Here is a 6,546-nt window from a genome sequence, read left to right on the forward strand (position 1 = left end):
ATTGGTTAACCAAAACCAAATTAAAAAAAAAACCGATTTTTAATCGATTAAAGGGGAGGGGAGAAAGAGGAGAAGAGGGGAGAGAGAGATAGATAGAGAGGAGGGGGAGAGAGGGAAAAAAAGAGAGGAGGAGCGAGAAAAGGAAGAGAAGAGGAGAGAGAGGGGAGGGAGGAGAGAGGGGAGAGAGAGAGAGAGGAAGAGAAAGAGAGGGAAGGGGGAGAGAGAGAGAGAGAGAAGAGAGAAGAGGAGGGGGAGAGAAAAGGAGAGAGATGTGAAGCAGGAGATAAGAAAAAATTACTCGTATCATTTAGAAAGAAAATTATTTATATCAGAAAAAATTATTTATAGAAAATGCTGAAAAGAGATAAGAAAGAAAAAGGAACAAAAGCAATGGAAGGGATTTCATTAGTTACAAATGTTTCTCATATTATTTAGAAAGAAAAAAATTAGATTAAAAAAATTCAATTAAAAAAAGGTTTAAAAATTTGGATTTTTGTATGTAAAAATATTAATTTTTGTGTAAAAATCTATTTTTACATGTAAAAACCAATTTTTTGTGTAAAAACCAATTTTTCAGTATAAAAATTGGTTTTTTTATGTAAAAACCGATTTTGGTGTAAAATCGATTTTTTATAATAAAAACCAATTTTTAGTGTAAAACCGGTTTTTTAATATAAAAACCAATTTTTTATATAAAAACTGGTTATTTTTTAAAAATTGGTTTTTAATTTAATAACCGGTTAAAAATCGGTTTTGAATTTTACTAACCGATTAATAACTAGTTTCATCATGTAAAACCAATTTGATTAATTAACCAATACTATATTTTTGGTTAACCAGCTGTAGATTTTTTTTCAAACAAAATTAGAGTGAGAGTGGAATCTAAAATTTTTAAATGAGGATATGCTATTTGAGCAAATGGATGATCTCCAATAGAAAAAAATTGGATGGTATTCAGTATTTAATTTTATCTTTTATTATTTTATCTCTTTTATTTATTTTTGATCCCACTTATAGAACTAAAGGTAAGATATTACACTTTATTTTCTCAAATATTAAAAAATCTGGAGAGCATCCATTTCCGCTATTTGAATTATAGTTCACTTGTTGCATCAAATCAAATGCCGCTTTTTAATTTTAGGTTGCTCTTCTAATTGTATTTTTTACTAATGTTAAATTTGGTATTTTTTATATGAAAATCACAAATTTAATTTTCATATTATTAGATTTCTAATTTTAAAATTTTTTAAATGTGAGTCTCAAATTTATATTTTAGTATTATAAATTTTTTTAAATATACTGACTACGTAACATTGCTCTTTTATTATTCCTCAAATCTTAGGGTTTGATTTATTATTTAAAATTAAAAAAATTAAAAATTATATCAGAAAAAACAGAACAATTAATCATTACACTGAGTTACATGCAATCATTTTTTATTTCTAAAAAAATTAGCTGTAACATTCACTGATGCATGGCATCATTTGCTTTAATTATCATTTGATTTTTGTTGGAAATAAGCAAGTTAAGATTTAAAGAGTGTGATATTAATGACATTTTGAAGATTTATGAGAACAATACTTTGAGTACTTGAATTGTATAAAATTGCAGGAAATAGGTGCTAAGATAGTGATAAGCGGATATTTTATATATTTTTTGTCATCATTTTCATATAGGTTTTGTTATGTTTTGTTTAAGCTTCATTATAGTTTTATAGAATTTAGTGCAAAATTTACATTTTTGGATTCTACTTTGAATTTGTGTGTTTTATGATAATTTCAGGTAATTTTTGTCTGAAATTGAGGAGCTTTGGAAAAGTATGAGTCAGAGATAGAGAAAGGACTGCAGATGCTGTCGGATTTTGACCTCTGTGCACTCGAAGGAGCATTTTCGGAGCTACAAAAGTCCAAATAGTGCGCTCTCAACGGCATTGGAAAGCTGACATCCAAGACTTTCCAGCAATATATAATAGTTCACACTTTGCTCTGGAAATGAAGGTCCAAAACTGGTGTTCAATGCCAGCACTTCACCCTCTTCCTGGCATTGGACGCCCAAAAGGGAGTAGTTGGCATCCAACACCCAAAAGGGAGTCCAAAGCTGGCATTCAATGCCCAAGAAGGATGCTAGCTCGTGGAGTTACCCTTAACTCAACCTAAACAATCACCAAGTGGACCCCAGAAGTGGATTTTCGCACTATCAGCCTAGTTTATCCTATTTCTATAATCTTTAGTTGCTAGACTAGTATATATAGAACAAAGATTACCCTTGTTAGAGATCTTTGCCCATTCGAACCTTTCATTACTTTTCTACAGTATGAGCAACTGAACCTCCTAGGTTAAGGTTAGGAGCTCTGCTGATTCTTTTGGATTAATAATATCACTATTCTATTTCAATCTATGCTTGATTCTATTCTAAGATATATCTTCGTTCTTCATTCTAATGAATTGGGAGTGTAACTTGACCGTCATCCTTATTCTACATGGGTTCTTGCGAGTTCTTGACGGGATAGTATTGAATCACAAGCTTGATTATACATATCTTAAATTCATGACTTCGCTGGGGACTTGGAGACATCAGTTCAGCCGAGGTACTAGGCGATTAGGGCCTTTGTGGTATAGGCTAGAATCATGAAGCAGCATTCTCTGATCTGAAAGATCCGACCTTATCTGTGGTGTTTTGAGTAGGATCACTAAGGGAATGGACTGCAGGAGCTTCACCCCCGTTCAGATTGGATGACTACTAACCTGGCGTTTAATCTGAAGTAGAGGAGATTAATGACCACTGACCTGGCGTTAGTCACTTTCAGCTTGCCATGGAATGAATCATTAGAAGTTGAAGTAGACAGTGAGAAAAGTTGATGCAGAAGGAGGAAGCATCTCCGAAACCTCAACCGTTCTCTCATCATTGATTTCACACCAATTAAGTAATACTTTATTTATTCTATTTTTAGGCGTTTTTCTACAACAACTATATTTTCATCTGCCTGACTAAGATCTACAAGATAGCCATTGATTGTTCAATCCGACAATCTCCGTGGGATCGACCCTCACTCACCTGAGATATTACTAGGATGATCCGGTGCACTTGCCGCTTTGTTTGTGCGAATATTGTGGAGTCAATTTCGTGCACCAAATTTTTGGCGTTGTTGCCGGAAATTGTTCGAGTTTGACAAACTACCGGACTATCTTGTTGCTTAGATTAGGTAGTTTAAGGTTCAGTAACTCTTTAATCGTGTCTTTTGTTTTTTTCTTCAAAAACTTTTTCAAAATCCATCTTTTCTTTGTATTTTGGTTGAGTCTAGTGTCAGTTCTTAAGTTTGGTGTCCCTTGTGTGTTCTTTATTTTCCTTAAATGTTTGAAAATTGTTCTTGAGTGTTCTTCTTAGTATTCAAGTTGTTCTTGTTTCTTCTCTTATTTTGATCTTAAAATTTTTAAGTTTAGTGTCTTTTGGTGTTTTTCTTTATAATTTTCGAAAAACTAGTGTCTTTGATCTAAAAATTTTAAATTTGGTGTCTTTTGGTTAATTTTCTCTTTCTTCATTAATTCAAAAAATAAAAAATAAATCTTTTATCTTTAGTCAAATTTTTGAAAATCTTGTTTCTTTTCTTATTTTGATTTAAAAAAATTTTAAGTTTAGTTGTTTTCTTGTTAGTAAAGTTTATATTTTAAATTTTGAATCTTATCTTTTCAAATATTTTTCAAATCTTTACCATATCTTATCTTTTCAACTTATTTTCAAATCTTTATCTTACCTTGTTTCAATTTCAAAATTCAAAATCAAATATTTTTCAAATATTTTCGATTCATATCTTATCTTGTTGACTTTTTCTTTCCAATTTTAAATTTCAAAATTTTAAAATCAAATCTTTTTCAAATCTTCTATCTTATCTTATTTTCAAATCTTTCATAATTAGTTACTTATTTTATCTTGTTTTAATTTTTAAAGTTTGGAATCTCTTTAATACTCTCCTTTCTCTTTCCTCTTTTTCAAAACTTCCTAACTAATTCCTCTCTCTTCTATTTTTGAAAATCATCTTTAAAATCACAATTATTTTTCAATTCTTTTTAGTTACTTAAAAGCTAAGACAACTAAAGTTTCTAATTTTCGCTTTTAATTCCATTCTTGTATTTCGAATTAAATAAATAAATAAAATAAAAACAAAAATATTTTAATTCTAATATCCATTTTTATTCGAATTCTCCTACCTACCTTCACCATGAACCCAAATGGGAATGAACACTTTAGAAGAACTTTGGGGTCCTATACAGCCCCTACTCCTGACTTCTATGGGAGAAGTATCAGTATATCCTCCATTAGAGCAAGTAATTTTGAGCTAAACCGTCAGCTCATTACTCTGGTACAGCAAAACTGTCAGTATTCTGGACTTCCACAGGAAGAGCCTACTGAATTTCTGGCAAATTTCTTACAAATTGCTGACACAGTACACACTGAGGGGGTGGATCAGGATGTCTACTGAATACTACTCTTTCTCTTTGCTGTAAGAAACCATGCGAAGAGATGGTTAGATAACTGATGAGCGGATACTTTATACGCTTTTTGGCATTGTTTTCATATAGTTTTTAGTATGATTTAGTTAGTTTTTAGTATATTTTTATTATTTTTTAAGAAAAATTCACATTCCTGGACTTTACTATGAGTTTGTGTGTTTTTCTGTGATTTCAGGTATTTTCTGGCTGAAATTGAGGGACCTGAGCAAAAATCTGATTCAGAGGTTGACAAAGGACTGCTGATACTCTTGGATTTTGACTTCCCTGCACTCGAAATGGAATTTTTGGTGCTACAAAACTCCAAATGGTGCGCTTTTAATTGCGTTGGAAAGTAGACATCCAGGGCTTTCCAGTAATATATAATAGTTCATACTTTGCCTAAATTTAGATGACGTAAACTGGCGTTTAACGCCAGCTTTCTGCCCTATTCTGGCGTTAAACACCAGAAAAAAGTTGCAAAGCAGAGTTAAACGCTAGAAATAAGTTACAAACTGGCGTTCAACTCCAAGGAAGACCTCTACACGTGAAAGCTTCAATGCTCAGCCCAAGCACACACCAAGTGGGCACGGAAGTGGATTTTTGCATCATTTACTTATTTCTGTAACCCTAGTAACTAGTTTAGTATAAATATAACTTTTTACTATTGTACTAGGGGTCCTTTTTCCTAATTTCGAATTCATATGCCATTGGGGGCTGGCCTCACAGCCATGCCTGGACCTTTATCACTTATGTATTTTCAACGGTGGAGTTTCTACACACCATAGATTAAGGTGTGGAGCTCTGCTGTTCCTCGAGTATTAATGCAATTACTACTATTTTCTATTCAATTCATGCTTATTCTTATTCTAAGATATCCAATTGATGATTCGTGACACTGATCACCATTCTCACTTATGAACGCGTGCCTGACAAACACTTCCGTTCTACCTGCGAAAGCTAGAGTGTGTATCTCTTAGATTCCTGGTCCACGACGCATGGTTGCTTTGCCTGACAACAGAGCCTTCCATTCTGTGAGATAATAGTCTTCGTGGTATAAGCTAGAATCCATTGGCAGCATTCTTGAGATCCAAAAAGTCTAAACCTTGTCTGTGGTATTCTGAGTAGGATCCGGGATGGGATGACTGTGACGAGCTTCAAGCTCGCGACTGTAGGGCATGGTGATAGACACAAAAGGATAGTAAATCCTATTCCTACACGATCGAGAACCAACAGTTGATTAGCCATGCGGAAAACCGTAGAGGACCTTTTTCACTGAGAGGATGGGAAGTAGCCATTGACAACAGTGACGCCCTACATATAGCTTGCCATAGAAAGGAGTATGAAGGATTGGATGAAGGCAGTAGGAAAGCAGAGATTCAAGAGGGATAAAGCATCTCCATACACTTATCTGAAATTCCCACCAATGAATTACATAAGTATCTCTATCTTTATTTTCTGTTTATTTATATTTTAATTATTAAAACTCCATAACCATTTGAATCCACTTGACTGAGATTTACAAGGTGACCATAGCTTGCTTCAAGCCGACAATCTCCGTGGGATCGACCCTTACTCCTGTAAGGTTTATTACTTGGACGACCCAGTGCACTTGCTGGTTAGTTGTGAAAAAGAGTGATATTACAATTGTGCGTACCAAGTTGTTGGCGCCATTGAAGATCACAATTTTGTGCAACAAGTTTTTGGCGCCGTTGCCTGGGATTGTTCGAGTTTGGACAACTAACGGTTCATCTTGTTGCTCAGATTAGGTAATTTTCTTTTCAAAAAGTTTTCAAAAATCTTTCAAAATTTTTCTTTGTTTTCGTTTTTCCAAAATTACTTTTCAAAAAATCCAAAAAAAAAGAAAAAATTTTTAAAATCATAAAATCAAAAATATTTTTGTGTTTCTTGTTTGAGTCTAGAGTCAAGTCTTGAGTTTCGTGTCAATTGCATAGTTTTATTTTTCTAAAAAATTTTCGAAAATTTTATGCTTTGCATTCTTCATGATCTTCAAGTTGTTCCTGACATGTCTTCTTGTTTGATTTTTAATTTTTCTTGTTTT

This window comes from Arachis hypogaea, chromosome 4, assembly GCF_003086295.3.
Source record: "Arachis hypogaea cultivar Tifrunner chromosome 4, arahy.Tifrunner.gnm2.J5K5, whole genome shotgun sequence".
In the NCBI taxonomy this organism is placed as follows: Eukaryota; Viridiplantae; Streptophyta; class Magnoliopsida; order Fabales; family Fabaceae; genus Arachis; species Arachis hypogaea.